Raw genomic sequence first — 17877 nt, forward strand, 5'->3', positions numbered from 1 at the left:
AAATATCCATAATGAAGAAAATACTAAAATTTAAGACGATATCAGTTCAGTCGCTCAGTCGTGTCCAACTCTTGGCAACCCCATGAATCGCAGCACGCCAGGCCTCCCTGTCCATCACCAACTCCCGGGGTGCACCCAAACTCATGTCCATCGAGTCGGTGATGCCATCCAGCTATCTCATCCTCTGTCGTCCCCTTCTGCCCCCAATCCCTCCCGGCATCAGGGTCTTTCCAATGAGTCAACTCTTAGCATGAGGTGGCCAAAGTACTGGAGTTTCAGCTTCAGCATCAGTCCTTCCAGTGAACATCCAGGACTGATCTCCTTTAGGATGGACCAGTTGGATCTCCTTGCAGTCCAAGGGACTCTCAAGAGTCTTCTCCAACACCACAGTTCAAAAGCATCAATTCTGCGGCGCTCAGCTTTCTTCACAGTCCAACTCTCACATCCATACATGACCACTGGAAAAACCATAGCCTTGACTAGACGGACCTTTGTTGGCAAAGTAATGGCTCTGCTTTTTAATATGCTATAAGAGTGTTCTTAGGAGAAGGCAATGGCACCCCACTCCAGTACTCTTGCCTGGAAAATCCCATGGACGGAGGAGCCTGGAAGGTTGCAGTCCATGAGGTCGCTGAGGGTCGGACAGGACTGAGTGACTTCACTTTCACTTTTCACTTTCATGCATTGGAGAAGGAAATGGCAACCCACTCCAGTGTTCTTTCCTGGAGAATCCCAGGGACGGGGGATCCTGGTGGGCTGCCGTCTATGGGGTCGCACAGAGTGGGACACGACTGAAGTGACTTAGCAGCAGCAAGAGGGTATACAACTTTGTAATTGTATAAGTGACTTCCTCACCTCACCAGAACTCTGACTCAACAGGGTTTTGTTTTACTTTTCTTACAGTTACTATTTTTTTAAGGGTGTGAGAACTTCCCTAGGGGTCCAGTTGATAAGACTTTGCCTTCCAATGCAGGGGGATGAGTTTGATCCTTGGTAGGGGTGGGGAGGAAACAAAACATAGAATGTTATAACAAATTCAGTAAAAACTTCAAAAATGATCCATATCAAATAAATTTTAAATAAACTAAAGCCATTAAAAAAAGAAGAAAAGGTGCAAAACTGGCACCCTTGACTCTTAGGTACCCTTCATCTAGCTTCTCCCAATGATAATATCTTACATAACCAACCACAGTGTGTTGTCAAAACCAGGAAATTGATGTTGATACCACACAGCCAATTCAGGTACAAAGACTTGGATTGCACTGGGTTTTTTATGCACTTTTCCTTTGATGGTAAATTTCCTGATAGCTCAGTCAGTAAAGAATCTGCCTGCAATGCAGGAGACCTGGGTTCGATCCCTGGGTCGGGAAGATTCCCTGGAGAAGGAAATGGCAACCCACTCCAGTATTCTTGCCTGGAGAATCCCGTGGACAGAGTAGCCTGGCAGGCTACAGTCCATGGGAGTCGCAAGAGTTGGACACGATTTAGCAACTAAACCACCACCACCTTTTGTGGTGGTAATGTATAGTTTTAGGAACTTTGATCACATAATAAGATTCTTGCAGCCATCAAGAACAGTTGAAGATCTGATAATGGTATTATGGCTATGTTTTGAAAAAAGTATTTAGTCAGATGAATGGATAGAGAAGATTTGGTTTATATATACAATGGAATACTACTCAGCCATAACAAAGAATGAAATAATGCCATTTACAATAACATGGATGTACCTAGAGAGTATCATACTAAATGAAATCAGAAAGAGAAAGGCAAACATTGTATGGTATCATTTATATGTGGAATCTAAAATATGATACAAATAAACTTATTTATAAAACAGAAAAAGACTCATAGACATAGAAAGGAAACATGATTACCAAAGGGGTAAGGTGGGGGCAAGGGGTGATAAATTAGGAGTTTGAGATTAACAGATACACACCATTATATACAAAATAGATAAGCAACAAAGTTTTATTGTATCTTGCAGGGAACAATACTCAATATCCTCTAAAAAACCATAACGGAAAAGAATCTGAAAGAGAATATACATATGTATATATATGTAACTGAATCACTTTGCTGCACACCAGAAATTAACACATTGTAAATCAACTATGCTGCTGCTGCTGCTGCTAAGTCGCTTCAGTCGTGTCCGACTCTGTGTGACCTCCTAGACGGCAGCCCACCAGGCTCCCCTGTCCCTGGGATTCTCCAGGCAAGAACCCTGGAGTGGGTTGCCATTTCCGTCTCCAGTGCATGAAGGTGAAAAGTGAAAGTGAAGTCGCTCAGTGGTGTCCGACTCTTCACTACCCCATGGACTGCAGCCTACCAGGCTCCTCCATCCATGGGGTTTTCCAGGCAAGAGTACTGGAGTGGGGTGCCATCGCCTTCTCCGAAATCAACTATATCTAAATACAAAATAATAAAATACAAGAGGATAAAGAATACATGAGGGCATGTATACAGGAGAAATGCTACAGGATTTGCCTTGGACTAAGGAGGCGGGAATTGACTGACAGTCCAATGGTTAGGACATCTATTTCTGCTTTATTGACTATGCCAAAGCCTTTGTGTGGATCACAATAAACTGTGGAAAATTCTGAAAGAGATGGGAATACCAGACCACCTGATCTGCCTCTTGAGAAATTTGTATGCAGGTCAGGAAGCAACAGTTAGAACTGGACATGGAACAACAGACTGGTTCCAAATAGGAAAAGGAGTACGTCAAGGCTGTATATTGTCACCCTGTTTATTTAACTTCTATGCAGAGTACATCATGAGAAACGCTGGACTGGAAGAAACACAAGCTGGAATCAAGATTGCCGGGAGAAATATCAATAACCTCAGATATGCAGATGACACCACCCTTATGGCAGAAAGTGAAGAGGAACTCAAAAGCCTCTTGATGAAAGTGAAAGTGGAGAGTGAAAAAGTTGGCTTAAAGCTCAACATTCAGAAAAGGAAGATCATAGCATCTGGTCCCATCATTTCATGGGAAATAGATGGGGAAACAGTGGAAACAGTATCAGACTTTATTTTTCTGGGCTCCAAAATCACTGCAGATGGTGACTGCAGCCATGAAATTAAAAGATGCTTACTCCTTGGAAGGAAAGTTACGACCAACCTAGATAGCATATTCAAAAGCAGAGACATTACTTTGCCAACAAAGGTCCATCTAGTCAAGGCTATGGTTTTTCCAGTGGTCATTTATGGATGTGAGAGTTGGACTGTGAAGAAAGCTGAGCACCGCAGAATTGATGCTTTTGAACTGTGGTGTTGGAGAAGACTCTTGAGAGTCCCTTGGACTGCAAGGAGATCCAACCAGTCCATTTTGAAGGAGATCAGCCTGGGATTTCTTTGGAAGGAATGATGCTAAAGTTGAAACTCCAATACTTTGGCCACCTCATGAGAAGAGTTGACTCATTGGAAAAGACTCTGATGCTGGGAGGGATTGGGGACAAGAGGAGAAGGGGACGACAGAGGATGAGATGGCTGGATGGCATCACTGACTCGATGGATGTGAGTCTGAGTGAACTCCGGGAGTTGGTGATGGACAGGGAGGCCTGGCGTGCTGCGATTCATGAGGTCGCAAAGAGTCGGATGTGACTGAGCAACTGATCTGATCTGATCTGATCTGAAGGAGGAGGGAATTGCCTGACAGTCCAATGTTTAGGACTCCAGTCTTTCACTGCCAAGGGCCTGGGTTCAGTCCCTGTTTAGGGAACTTAGATTGCCAAAAAAAAAAAAAAAAACTAGTGAGAAGGGCCGGAGAAGGAAATGGCAACCCACTCCAGTACTCTTGCCTGGAAAATCCCATGGATGGAGGAGCCTGGTAGGCTGCAGTCCATGAGGTCGCTGAGGGTCGGACAGGACTGAGCAACTTCACTTTCACTTTTCACTTTCACGCATTGGAGAAGGAAATGGCAACCCACTCCAGGGTTCTTGCCTGGAGAATCCCAGGGACAGGGGGGCCTGGTGGGCTGCGGTCTATGGGGTCGCACAGAGTCGGACACGACTGAAGTGACTTAGCAGCAGCAGCAGCAGTGAGAAGGGCATGGGGCTAGATCAGTGAAACTAAGTGGACTGTGAGCTGCTGATTGTTAACACCAGGGGTTTGGACTCATGAGGCAGTCATGATATTCAGTAACTAAGGCTGCTGATTCTCCCAGGACTGCCACATCAAGATCTCTGTGTGTGATCAACATTCTGGTTGATCCCTGTTTTTGATAATGAAACCCAGGCTCAGACATGGGAAGCAACCCGCCCAGACGTTGCCAGAGCCAAAGTCTTAATCCAGGCCTGACCCTCTCCAAAGACCAGAGTGCAGTTGTAAACTGCATCAGACTCTTCCATTTGATATTCAGTAATAATTTCTCCAAGTATCGAATACCTACTATATGCCAGACACTGTTTTTTATTTCTTTCTTTATTTGGCTGCGCTGGGTCTTAGTTGCAGCATGTGGGACCAGGGATCGAACCTGGGCTCTCTGCACTGGGAGCACATAGTCTTAGCCACTGGACCACCAGGGAAGTCCCTGCGAGACCTATTTTGAAGAAGAGGCGGGCAGACATTTTCTGCAAAGGTCAAGATAATAAATATTTTCAAATTTGCAGGCTGTACACGGCCTCTGTAGCTTGACTCTACCCAATGGACATGGCTGTGTGCCAGTAAAATTTTATTTCTTAACATTGAATTTGAGTTATATATAATTTTTACATATTATGAAATAGTATTCTTTGCCTCAAACATTGAGAAGAGAAAAACATTTTTAGCTCAAGGGCTGTACAGAGGAAGTTGTCAGGCTAAATTTGGCCCTTGCTTCCTTCCTCCTTCCCTTTCCTTTTTCCTTCCATCCTGCTTTAAAAAAAATTAAAATTAATTCTGATAAAATACACATAACATAAAACTTATCATTTTAACCATTTCTAAGTGCACAGCTCAGTGGCATAAGCACATTATATTGTTGAGCAACCATCCCCACCGTCATCTCCAGAACTTTCTCAACTCCCCAAACTGAAACTCTGTCCCCATGAAACACTGACTCCCCGTCTGGTCCCTCAATTCCTGGCCCCACCATCTACTTCCTGTCTCTGTGAATCTGACTCCTCTAGGAATCTTATCGGAGAAGGCAGTGGCACCCCACTCCAGTATTCTTGCCTGGAAAATCCCATGGATGGAGCAGCCTGGTAGGCTGCAGTCCATGGGGTTGCTAAGAGTCCGACACGGCTGAGCGACTTCACTTTCACTTTTCACTTTCATGCATTGGAGAAGGAAATGGCAACCCACTCCAGTGTTCTTGCCTGGAGAATCCCAGGGACAGGGGAGCCTGGTGGGCTGCCGTCTCTGGGGTCACACAGAGTCGGACACGACTGAAGCGACTTAGCAGCAGCAGCAGCAGCAGCAGGAATCTTATGTGAGTGGAATCACATAGTATGTCTTTTTGTGTCTGGCTTATATCACTGAGCATCACGTTCTCAAATTCATCCACGTTGTAGCAGGTATCAGAGTCTCCTTCCTAGTTAAGGCTCAGTGATAATCCATTGTGTGGATGGGCAATTTGTTTATCCATTCATCTGTCGACGGACACCTGGGTTATTTCCATCTTTTGGCTATTGTGAACTGTGCTGCTCTGAACATGGGGGTACAAATAGCTCTTTGAAACTGCCTTCAAATCTTTGGGGTAAACACCCAGAAGTAGAATTGCTGGATCATATGGAAGTTTCTTTTTGCCTTTTTATGCAGTTCATGGGTTTCTCACAGTGAATATACTGGGGTGGTTTGCCATTCCCTCTTCCATTGGATCACATTTTGTCAGGAACCCTCACTGTGGCCTGTCCGTCTTGGGTTGCTAAGTCGCTTCAATCGTGTCTGACGCTGTGCGACCCCATAGACAGCAGCCCACCAGGCTCCCCTGTCCCCGGGATTCTCCAGGCAAGAACACTGGAGTGGGTTGCCATTTCCTTCTCCAATGCATAAAAGTGAAAAGTGAAAGTGAAGCCGTTCAGTCGTGTCCGACTCTTCACAACCCCATGGACTGCAGCCTACCAGGCCCCTCCGTCCATGGGATTTGCCAGGCAGGAGTGCTGGAGTCAGGTGGCACAACATGGTGCAAAGCCTCACTGAGTTACCCAAGCCCCTTCACCACAACAAGGCAGTGGTCCGTGAAGGGGACAAGGCATCACCAAGTCAATAGACACGAACTCGGGCAAACTCCGGGAGATGGTGAGGGACAGGCGTGCTACAGTCTATGGGGTTGCAAAGAGTCGGACACGACTTGGCAATTGAACAACAACAACAGCAACAAATGGTAGTTCTATTTTTAATTTCTTGAGGAATCTCCACACCATTTTCCATTTCCATTGACAGGGCACAAGGTTTCCAGTTTCTCTACGTCACTTCTTATGTTGTTTTCTTTATTAGTTTTTAATACTAACCATCCTAATAGGTATGCAGTGGTATCTCACTGGGGTTTAATTTTAACTCCCTCTGGGATTTCTTTGGAATGACTGATGCTAAAGCTGAAACTCCAGTACTCTGGCCCCCTCATGCGAAGAGTTGACTCATTGGAAAAGACTCTGATGCTGGGACGGATTGGGGGCAGGAGGAGAAGGGGGACGACAGAGAATGAGATGGCTGGATGGCATCACCGACTCGATGGATGTGAGTTTGAGTGAACTCCGGGAGATGGTGATGCACAGGGAGGCCTGTCGTGCTGCAATTCATGGGGTTGCAAAGAATCAGACACGACTGAGCGACTGAACTGAACTGAACTGAACTGAAGGGTTAGTAATTAGAATTCGCAGTTTTTATGTGCTTATTGACCGTTTGTATATCTTCTTGGGGGGAAAAAATGTTTATTCGAGTCTTTCACCCATTTTTAAAATTCAGGTTGTTTGAGAGGACTTCCCTGATGATCCAGTAGTCAAGAATCTGCCTTCCATTGTAGGCGACCTGGGTTCAATCCCTAGTTGGGGAATTAAGATCCCACATGCCACAGAGCAACTATGCCCGTGCCAAAAACAAATAAAATAATAAACTTTTTTAAAAAAAAAAAGAGCACACATACTGCCACTAAGACCCTGTACGGCCACATAAAAAAAAAAAAAAAATCTCCACAAATTAAGTAAAAATCAGGGGGTTTTTGGTGTGCTGTTGAGCCTTAAGAGTTCCTTCTATATTCTGAACGTTAATCCCACATGATTTGCAACTATTTTCTCCTATTCCCTAGGTTGCCTGACTTAATATTATTAAGATGTCAGTGCTACCCAAACCAATCTACAGATTTGCTGCAATTCCTGTTAAAATGCCAATAAGGTTTTCGGAAATAGAAAAAGCCCTTCTAAAATTCATATGGAGGGACTTCCCTGCTGGTCCAGTGGTTAACACTTCACCTTCCAATGCAGAGGGTGCAGGTTCGATCCCTGGTCTGGGAACTAAGATCCCATATGCCCTATGGCCAAGAAACCAGGACATAAACAACATAAGCAATATTGTAACAAATTCAATAAAGACTTAATTTAAAAAAATAAAAATAAAATTCATATGGAATATCAGGACTTCCCTGGTGATTCAGTGATTAGGACTCCAAGCTTCCACTGCCGAGGGCATGGGTTCAATCCCTGGTCCAGGAGCTAAAATCCTGCAGACCTCATGATGTGGCCCAAAAAACCACAAAAATTCATGTGGGGTCTCAGGATTCCACATCAGCAATACAATCATGAAAAGGAAGAACAAACTTAAGGCCTCACATTCCCCAATTCCAAATTTTACTATAAAGCTGTATAAGTAAAGCAGTGTGGTGCTGGCATTCTCACAGAAGCACTGTTTTGTTTAGCTGCTAAGTCGTGCAAAAACCAATGGAATAGACGAGAACAAATTTTATGTGTATCTCAACCAGTTTTTTAAGTATAAAAAAAAGAGGGACTTCCCTAGTGGTCCAGTGGTTAGGACTCCATGTGTCCACTGCAGGGGGGCATGGGTTCAAGCCCTGGTCAGGGAACTAAGATCCAGAAAGCAGTGCATGACCAAAAAGGAAAAAAAAAAAAAATTTGTCCTTGGCTGCTAAACAGATACGAAGCCCCAATCCCCTCTTCCCCCAAACCCATTGCTTCCCAAGTTGATCTTTGGGATCACTTTACCCTGGGGTCTTTCTACCAGATGATTAGTATTTTTTTTTTTTTTAATGAAGAGGAAGAGAAGCTGAGAACTTTTAAAAGAGCCAGTGTGGAAAATGGCTGGGTTGACTGCCTTTCCACAAAAGGAGATCAATTAACCTTTGACCCACCAGTTCCACTTTCCAGGAAATAACCATAATCTGCTCATGGTAATACTACCAGCTGATACTTACTGTCAAAGCCTTGTTTTAAGAACTTAATATGTGTTACCATTTCATCCACATACCAACCCCATGAAATAATAAGCACTATCATTGAATCCATTTTACAGGTGAGAAAACCGAGGTCTTAAGCAGTTATGTGACTTGCCAAGGTCACCTAAGAAAACAAGAACATTGAAATTTCACTTGTACATTCAGACCTAGGAAAGAGCTAAAGTCACAGCTCAAGTCTGAAAGCCCATTTCCTGGCAGAATTCCATTTTATTTGGTCAGATCAGTCTGTTGCTTTCATTGTTCAGTCATTCAGTCGTGTCTGACTCTTTATGACCCCATGGACATAGCATGCTAGGCTTCCCTGTCCTTCACTATCTCCCGGAGCTTGCTCAAACTCATATCCATCGAGTCAGTGATGCCATCCAACCATCTCAAACTCTGTCACCCCCTTTTCCTTCTGCCTTCACTTTTCCCAGCATCAGGGTCTTTTCCAATGAGTCAGCTCTTCACATCAGGTGGCCAAAATCTAGTCAGGCCTTCAACTGATTGGAAGAGACTTGCCCATATTAGGGAGGAGAATCTGCTTTCCTTAATAATCCACTAACTTAAATACTAAAATCATAGACAGGGAAATGGCAACCCACTCTAGTATTCTTGCCTGGGAAATCCCATGGACAGAGGAGCCTGGTGGGCTTTATAGTCCATGGGATTGCAAAGAGTCAGAGACAACTTCAACAACAACAAACACACAATCAGGCAGATTGTGATTTGGGAAAATACCTTTTGATGGAAATGTGGCATAAAATGGAGAGTGAAGTGACCTAGCGATATGGAATGTATAGTTTTATAAGAAACTAAAATTTGTATAGAGTCATAGTTGCAAATATTCAAATAATAAAGTCTGTCAGTAAAGGAGAAAACAAACAAACAAAATCATCTGAAAACACCTTCAGAGAAACAGAGTAATGTTTAACCAAATATCTAGGCACCTTGGCTCAGACAAGTTGTTGTCATTCAGTCACTCTTTCCCAGCGTCAGAGTCTTTTCTAATGAGTCAGCTCTTCGTATCAAGTGGCCAAAGTATTGCAGCTCAGCCAAGTAGACATATAAAATTAACCAGTGGGATTTCCCTGGTGGTCCAAGGGTTAAGATTCTGTGCTTCCTTCGAACCCTGGTTAGGAAACTAAGATCCTGCATGCTATGTGCTTGTGGCTAAAAAAAGGCCCCCAAAATAAAAATAAGATAATAATTAACTAGCACTTAGAGTAAGATAAGATGGTGGCTGTGGGAAAATGGCTGGTGGGTAATAATAGCGGAAACCTGAAGCCAGGGAGGAGACTAGTGCAGGCACATAACCATAGGGCTGTGGACCAGGTTAGGGCGGGGGGAGTGGGGTGAAATGGTCAGAGTCAAGGGGTTTGTATTAGATGTACAGTTTAACGAGTTTTAATGCACTATGTTTTCATTTTAAAATATGGTTGGATGGCATCACTGACTCAATGGACATGAGTTTGAGCAAACTCCAGGAGATAGTGAAGGACAGGGAAGCCTGGTGTGCTGCAGTCCACGGGGTCTCAAATAGTCGGACACGAGTGAACAACAACATCACCCCAAGAGGAAGCTCTGTCCCCATCAGCCATCATTCCCGTCCCCAGCCCCTGAAAACCATTAACCTACTTTCTGTCTCTGTGGATTTGCTTGTCCTGGACATTTCATATAAATGGAATCACACCTGTGTGGCCTTTTCTGTCTGCCTTCTCTCCCTGAGTGTCACATACTCAGGGCTCATCCACACTGTAGCATGTGTCAGTGCTTCACTCCTTTTTATGGCTGAATAATACTCCACTGTATGAATGGACCATTTATCCATTTCTTTGCCCGCCCCATATCTCTCCTGCCCCAGCACAGTCCCCAAGGCCAGGCCCCGCCCCATGGTCTCTGCTCCCGGCAGAAGCCACTAGAGGGCACTGGTGAGTGCCTGAGTCAGGTCCTGCCCCTCCTCTGACAGTGATGCTCCAGGGCTCCCACCTCCCTCAGGGTAAGAACCCAAGTCTTCCCTGTAAGTCACAAGGCCCTGTCCAACCCCTACCCCAAACCCACCCTCAGCTACTTTCTCTCTCCTCTTCACTCACTCTGCTTCAGTCACCTCCCCTCCTAGCTGTTCCTTCAACACACAGCATGGTGCTGCCCCAGGGCCCTTGCACAGTCACACCTGCATTGCCCCTCCCACAGATACCCACAATTGCCCCCTCCATCTAGTCAAGGCTATGGTTTTTCCAGTGGTCATGTACGGATGTGAGAGTTGGACTGTGAAGAAAGCTGAGCGCTGAAGAATTGATGCTTTTGAATTGTGGTATTGGAGAAGACTCTTGAGAGTCCTTTGGACTGCAAGGAGATCCAACCAGTCCATTCTGAAGGAGATCAGCCCTGGGATTTCTTTGGAAGGAATGATGCTAAAGCTGAAACTCCAATACTTTGGCCACCTCATGAGAAGAGTTGACTCATTGGAAAAGACTCTGATGCTGGGAGGAATTGGGGGCAGGAGGAGAAGGGGACGACAGAGGATGAGATGGCTGGATGGCATCACTGACTCGATGGACATGAGTCTGAGTGAACTCTGGGAGTTGGTGATGGACAGGGAGGCCTGGCGTGCTGCGATTCATGGGGTCACAAAGAGTCAGACACGACTGAGCGACTGAACTGAACTGAACTGAACTGATCTTCTTCAGGGCTCTGCCCTGATATCTTCTTACACATTCAGTTCAGTTCAGTTGTGTCCAACTGTTTGCCCGCGCCCCCCCCCCCGCCCCCCGCCCCATGGACTGCAACATGCCAGGCCAGGCCTCCCTGTCCATCACCAACTCCCGGAGTTTACTCAAATTCACATCCGTTGAGTTGGTGATGCCATCCAACCATCTCATCCTCTGTCGTCCCGTTCTCCCGCCAATCCTTCCCAGCATCAGGGCCTTTTCTAGTGAGTCAGTTCTTCGCATCAGGTGGCCAAAGTATTGGAGTTTCAGCTTCAACATCAGTCCTTCCAATGAATAATTCAGGACTGATTTCCTTCAGGTTGGACTTGTTGGACTCCAAGGGACTCTCAAGAGTCTTTTCCAATACCACAGTTCAAAAGCATCAATTCTTCGGTGCTCAGATTTATAGGCCAGCTCTCACATCCATACATGACTACTGCTGGAAAAACCATAGCCTTGATTAGTCAGACCTTTGTTGGCAAAATAATGTCTCTGCTTTTTAATATGCTGTCTAGGTTGGTCATGACTTTTCTTCCAAGGAGTAAGCATCTTTTAACTTCATGGCTGCAGTCACTATCTGCAGTGATTTTGGAGCCCTCAAAAATAGTCTGCTACTGTTTCCACTCTTTCCCCATCTATTTGCCATAAGTGATGGGACCAGATGCCATGATCTTCGTTTTCTGAATGTTGAGCTTTAAGCCAACTTTTCACTCTCCTCTTTCACTTTCATCAAGAGGCTCTATAGTTCTTCTTCACTTTCTGCCATAAGGGGGTGTCATCTGCATATCTGAGGTTATTGATATTTCTCCCGGCAATCTTGATTCCAGCTTGTGCTTCATCAGCCCAGTGTTTCTCATGATGTACTCTGCATAGAAGTTAAACAAGAAGAGTGACAATATACAGCCTTAAAGGAAATGAAGTCACTCAGTCGTGTCCAACTCCTTGCAACCCTATGGATTGTAGCCTACCAGGCTGCTCTGTCCATGGGATTCTCCAGGCAAGAATACTGGAGGAGGTTGCCATTTCCTTCTCCAGGGGGTCTTCCCGACACAGGGATCTAACTCGGGTCTCCCGCATTGCAGGCAGACCCTTTACCCTCTGAGCCACGAGGGAAGCCCTTGACGTACTCCTTTCCCTGTTTGGAACCAGTCTGTTGTTCCATGTCCTGGGCTAACTGTTGCTTCCTGATCTGCATACAGATTACTCAAGATGCAGGTCAGGTGGTCTAGTATTCCCATCTTACACATTATACAGGATATTTGCTACCATATGCCCCCAGAACTTCAACAATGTTCCCTAATCCTATTTCACTTCCCTCCACAACACTTCTCACTATTTGACATATTACATAGGAAAAGGGGGCGACAGAGGATGAGATGATTGGATGACATCAGCGACTCAATGGACATGAGTGTGAGCAAACTCCAGGAGACAATGAAGGGCAGGGAAGCCTGGCCTGTTTCTGTCCATGGGGTCACAAAGAGTCGGACACAACTTAGTGACTGAACAACAACAATATTTATTTACTGACCTCCCTGCCATCCCTCACTACAATATAAACCCCACTTAGACAAGGATGCTTGTTCTTTGTCCCCAGCACCTCACTCAATGCCTGGAAGGCAGGAGGTGCTCACTAAGTGTGTGTTGGATGAATGAATACCATCTGCATTCTAAAAATTTAGACTGTGTTTATCATTTAAATATATTGGGACTTTCCTGGTGGTCCAGTGGTTAAGATTCCGTGCACCCAATACTGGGGAACTGGGTTTGATCCCTGGTCAGGACTGCAAAGAGATCAAAACAGTCAGTCCTAAAGGAAATCGACCCTGAATATTCATTGGAAGAACTGATGCTGAAGCTGAAGCTCCAGTACCTTGGGCACCTGATGTGAAGAGCCAACACACTGGAAAAGACCCTGATGCTGGGAAAGATTGAGGGCAGGAGAAAGGGGTGGCTGAGGATGAGATGGTTAGATAGCATCACCAATATTCAGTAAATATGAGTTTGAGCAAGTACTGGGAGATAGTAGAGGACAGAGGAGCCTGGCGTGCTGCAGTCCATGGGGTCGCAGAGTCAGACACGGCTTAGCAACTGAAGAACAACAGGGAACTAGATCCCATATGCCTCAACTAAGACCCAGTGCAGCCAAATACATAATATTTTAAAAAATCAACCAAGATAAATATTTAAAAAATCAAATATACAGTTTTTCTCAATCTTGACGCTGTGGACACTGGGGCAAGATCGTTGTCTGTGGGGCCGTCCTGGGCATTGTGGGGTGTGGAGCAGCCTCCCTAGCTCCCACCTACTTGATGCCAAGAGCCCCACCAGTTGTGACAACTACAAATGTCCCCAGACATGGCCTAGTATCCCCTGGGGGAAAACTCGCTCCAGGGTTTGATCCTGTGGTGTAGGGCAAGGATTGTTACTATTGCTGTTCAGTCGCTAAATCGCGTCAGACTTGACTCTTTGCAACCCCATGGGCTGCAGCATGCCAGGTTCCTCTGTCCCCCACTATCTTCCAGAGTTTGCTCAGATTCATGTCCACTGAGTCGGTGATGCCATTCAACCATCTCATCCTCTGCCTCCCCCTTCTCCTTTTGTCTTCAATCTTTCCCAGCATCAGAGTCTTTTCCAGTGAGCTGGCTCTTGGAAGGCCAAGAGGGTGATGATTACATGTTCCATCTTACAAATGAGGCTTACATCAGACATGGGAAGTGTCAGGGTTCTGCTCACTGGGGTTTTCACTCAGATGCTCCCTTACACCCTGGGGTAACCACACATCCCAGGGGTCTGGGATAAGTCTGGTTTACAACCCTCCTGTAAACCAGGTATTATCATTTTTATCCTGGCATAAATAAATGAGTATCCCTTTTGCTTTCAAAACCGTCCTGGTTTGCGCTTCGGTGAACGGATATATCCACTCAAACTGCAATCAGGCACCATGCATGACTCAGCAATCCCACTCCTAGGGGTGTACCCAGCAGAAACGTTGTCGGGACACGTGCTAGAATGTTCCATAACTGAGTTAGTCATAACCACCCCAAGCTGGAAACAACCCAAATTCCCAACAACAGTGAAACGGATAAGGAAATTATGCCGGGGTCTCAGAAAGAGAACAGAGCAGTGAGGTTAGGCAAAGTCCAGCCCTCTAAAACATGGACAAAGCTTCATATGAATTTCAAGTGCAAGAAGCCAGATTCCAAAGAGGCCATGCTACATGATTCAACATGTATGAAAATCAAAAATTTCCCCCCTCTCCAGATCTGACAGCGTCTTAAAAAGCAGAGACATCACTTTGCTGACAAAGGTCTATACAGACAAAGCTATGGTTTTTCCAGTAGTCATGTATGGCTGTGAGAATTGGACCATAAAGAGTTTGATCGCCAAAGGATTGATGCTTTTGAACTGCAGTGCTGGAGAAGACTCTTGAGAGTCCCTTGGATAACAAAGACATCAAACCAGTCAATCCTAAAGGAAATCCTAAAGGAATACTCACTGGAAGGACTGATGCTGAAGCTGAAACTCCAATACTTTGGTCACCTGATGTGATACATTCCATATCATTAGATCACTTCACCCTCCATTTTATGCCACATTTCCAGCAAAGGTATTTTCCCAAATCACAATCTGCCTGATTGTGTGTTTGTTGTTATTGTTGAAGTTGTGTCTGACTCTTTGAGACCCCATGGATGGTAGCCCGCCAGGCTCCTCTGTCCATGGGATTTCCCAGGCAAGAATACTGGAGTGGGTTGCCATTTCCCTGTCCATGATTTTGGTATTTAAGTTAGTGTATTATTAAGGAAAGCAGATTCCCCTCCCTAATATGGGTGGGTCTCATCCAATTAGTTGAAGGCTAGACTTTGGCCACCTGTTGGGAAGAACTGACTCATTGGCAAAGACCTGATTCTGGGAAAGGTTGAGGGCAGGAGGAGAAGGGGGTGACAGAGGATAAGATGGTTGGATGGCATCATCGACACAATGAACATGAGTTTGAGCAAACTCTAGGAGATAGTGAAGGACAGGGAAGCCTGATGTGCTACAGTCCATGGCATCACAAAGAGAAGGACACAACTTAGCAACTCAACAACAATCCCAGATCTGTGTGACTGGAAGACATGATGGTGGGAATCTTTGGACAGCAGTGACCGGAAGAGACACAAGGGAATTTCTGGGGTTTCTGAGGGCTGGTCATTGTGTTCTTGATTTTCATATTGGGTTACTAGTGTGTGTTTTACTTTGTGAAAGGCATCAGATTTCATATATTTGACTTATGCTATTTCTGTATATTGGTTAAACTTCAATCATAACTTCAGACAGAAAACAAATTTATGGGGACTTCTCTGGTGGTCCACTGGCTAAGGCTCCGTGCTCCCGATGCAGAGGGCCCGGTTTCCATCCCTGGTCAGGGAACTGGATCCCACATAAAGCAACTAAGGATCCCTCGTGCCAGTGCAGCCAAATAAATAAATAAAAAGAAAGCAAACTTACGGTTATGAAAGGGGGGGGGAAGGGATAAATTGGGAGTTTGGCATTAACAGATCCACACTAGTATGTACAAAATAGATGAACAACAAGGACCTACTGTAGAGCACAGGGAACTATATTCAGTATTTTTAATAACCTGTAGTGGAAAACAATCTTTAAAAGAACACATATATACAACATACATACATACATATATAAAACATATGTATACTATGTATAGGGCTTCCCTAGGAGCTCAGCGGTCAAGCATTCACCTGCCAATTCAGGAGACAAGAGTTCGATCCCTGGGTCTGGAAGATCCTCTGGAGAAGGAAATGGCAACCCACTCCAGTATTCTTGCCTGGGAATTCCAATGGACAGAGGAGCCTGGTGGGCTACAGTCCATGGGGTCACAAAGAGTCAGATACAACTAAGTGACTAACCCGCCTCTATACTATTTTTCTTTTTTTTTTTTTTAAGTCTTATTTTTGTTCACTCTATTTTTTAAGGTTTTTTTTTTTTTTTAATTTTTTAGCCACTCTGGGAAGCATGCAGATCTTAGTCCCCACCCCCATCAAACCTTGCCACCCTTCCCGGTCCCTCCCCCTCCTCTCCCTCTGAGTCTTAACCCCTAGACCACCAGAGCCCTGCCCTCTCCACTTTAGTTCAGTAGTTTTCTCATCTTTCAGGAATCACCTCTTCCAGGCAGCCCTCTGAGATTCCTCCAGGCTAGATCACCAACCTCTCTGTTCGATCCCCATTTCTCATTCTCCCTCCTTCCTGGCACAATTTGAAAGTTCCATTTGTGCAAATATCTAATTGACTATTTCCTTCTCCAGTGGGTCAGCTCCCCAGAGGGCAGGGACTTTTTTTCCCCCCAACCACAGGCTCCCAGGGCTTCCCTGGTGGCTCAGTTGGTAAGGAATCCACCCACAATGTGTGAGGCCTGGGTTCAGATCCCTGGGTTGGGAAGATCCCCTGGAGAAGGTAAAGGTCACCCACTCCAGTATTCTGGCCTGGAGAATTTCATGGACTGTATAGTCCATGGGGTCGCAAAGAGTGGGACACCACTGAGCGACTTTCACTTTATTTCACTTCTTTGCAGGCTCCCAGGAAAACATTTGCTTAGACCCAACATCGGTGAGCCCGGAGGGATGTCAGGGATTCCCTGCAAAAAGGTTGAGCCTGGCTTCGGAGCTGATGGGTGTGTTTGCAGGCGGGGAAGGGCGGGGCGGGTGGAAAGTCCCACAGCCCGGAGGTCCCAGGGGGCAGTTTAGGAACAAAGAAATGCAAAACAGTTTGAGCAGGTCTCTAATAGAGTCCCTAAGGGGCCACTGGAGCCCTCAGAAAGGCAGAGTCCAGAACAGACCCACCTTCGCTTACCCTCTAGGAGTCTCAGTTTTAACCTCTGTAAACTGGATCTGAACAGAACCTCCGGAAGGGGCCAAGCTCCTCCCTGAGACCTAGACACAGTTCTGTGATCTTAGGCACCAGCGCTGGCCCGCCCATTCCCACCATGCAACCTGCCAGACCTCCCTATACTCAGCTGTCCAATCATTCAGAGAAGCGATACCCCTTCCTAAAGCTGTTCCAGAAAATTCCATGCAACAATATCCCTGCTGCGTGTAGCTGGACTACCTAACCCTGAGCTGTTTGCAGTAATCCTGGATCCTGAGACAAAAGGAGAAATCGACAATAACTGGTCCTATCTTTAAAAAATCGGATGCTGGGACTTCTCTGGTGGTGCAATGGCTAAGACTGCTGCTGCTGCTAAGTCGCTTCAGTCGTGTCCGACTCTGTGCGACCCCATAGACGGCAGCCCACCAGGCTTCCCCGTCCCTGGGATTCTCCAGGAAAGAACACTGGAGTGGGTTGCCATTTCCTTTTCCAATGCATGAAAGTGAAAAGTGAAAGTGAAGTCGCTCAGTCGTGTCCGACTCTTCACGACCCCATGGACTGCAGCCTACCAGGCTCCTCTGTCCATGGATTTTCCAGGCAAGAGTACTGGAGTGGGGTGCCATTGCCTTCTCTGATGGCTAAGACTACATACTCCCAATGCAGGGTGGTCAGGGAATTAGATCCCACATGCCCCAACTAAGAGTTTGTGTGTGCAACTAAAGAACCTTCATACCACAACTAAAAAGATCCTACATACCGCACAAAGATTAAAGATCCTATGTGTGGCAACTCAGACCTGGTGCAGTCAAATAAATAAATATTAAAAAAAAAAAAAAAAGTCGAGTGCTTTCCTCGTCGTCATGGACTGTTTTTGCATTTATTTGAATTTTTTTTTTTTTTTGCAGTCAATAAGAAATTTACTTGTTTTAAAA

This window comes from Bos indicus, chromosome 7, assembly GCF_029378745.1.
Source record: "Bos indicus isolate NIAB-ARS_2022 breed Sahiwal x Tharparkar chromosome 7, NIAB-ARS_B.indTharparkar_mat_pri_1.0, whole genome shotgun sequence".
In the NCBI taxonomy this organism is placed as follows: domain Eukaryota; kingdom Metazoa; phylum Chordata; class Mammalia; order Artiodactyla; family Bovidae; genus Bos; species Bos indicus.